Here is a 1,148-nt window from a genome sequence, read left to right as displayed (position 1 = left end):
TCAAGCTTTCTAAGGAGCCTTTGATGAGGAACTTTATCAAAAGCTTTCTGGAAGTCAAGGTAAACAACATCTATCGGGTCTCCTTTGTTCACATGTTTGTTCACCCCCTCAAAGAAATGTAACAGGTTAGTGAGGCAAGATCTTCCCTTGCAGAACCCATGCTGAGTCTTCCTCAATAACCCGTGTTCATCAATGTGCCTACTCATTCTGTCCTCGATAATGGTTTCTACCAACTTTCCCGGTATTGAAGTCAGACTGACTGGCCTGTAATTTCCCGGATCTCCTCTGGAACCCTTTTTAAAGATGGGGCTGACATTTGCTACCTTCCAGTCCTCAGGAATGGAGGCAGATTTCAATGAAAGATTACAGATTTTTGTTAGAAGATCCACAAGTTCAACTTCGAGTTCTTTCAGAACTCTCGGATGTATGCCATCCGGACCCAGTGACTTATTAGTTTTAAATAGTGTCCAAGCTTCCCCAAGGGTTTTGACCGTATGTACTTTTCCTTTCAGTTTCCTCCTCACATGCCTCCTCATCTCAGTGTATTTACCCCTTTTAAAGTTAAACGTGGTTGTGGCGGTCTTTTTGGACAACTCCCTATTTATACAAACGGTGAAATCAATAACATTATGGTCACTGCTCCCAAGTGGCGCAATCACTTTTACATCTCTCACCAAGTCTTGGGCATCACTTAGGACCAAATCCAGGATCGCCCCACCCCTGGTAGGTTCTGAGACCATCTGCTCCATAGCACAGTCATTGAGAGCATCAAGAAACTCAATCTCTTTCTCTCGACCAGAAAACATATTGACCCAATCAATCTGCGGGTAGTTAAAATCATCTATTACGACACAGTTTTTACGTTTAGTCGCTATCTTTAAGCCTTCCATCATATTATAATCGTCCTCTCTCTTTTGATTTGGTGGGCGATAACAAACTCCCATAGTTAAATTTCCTTTTGGGCCCTCTATTTCAACCCAAAGCATTTCTAAAAGTGAATCTAATTCTCTGACCTCAGTCTTACTGGACCGTATATCCTCTCTGACATACAGAGCCACCCCACCTCCAACCCTTCCCTCCCTATCCTTCCGATATAACTTATAGCCAGGAATCACCGTGTCCCACTGATTCTCCTCATTCCACCAAGT

This window comes from Heteronotia binoei, chromosome 1, assembly GCF_032191835.1.
Source record: "Heteronotia binoei isolate CCM8104 ecotype False Entrance Well chromosome 1, APGP_CSIRO_Hbin_v1, whole genome shotgun sequence".
NCBI classification, from domain to species: Eukaryota; Metazoa; Chordata; class Lepidosauria; order Squamata; family Gekkonidae; genus Heteronotia; species Heteronotia binoei.
This window is presented reverse-complemented; position numbering follows the sequence as displayed.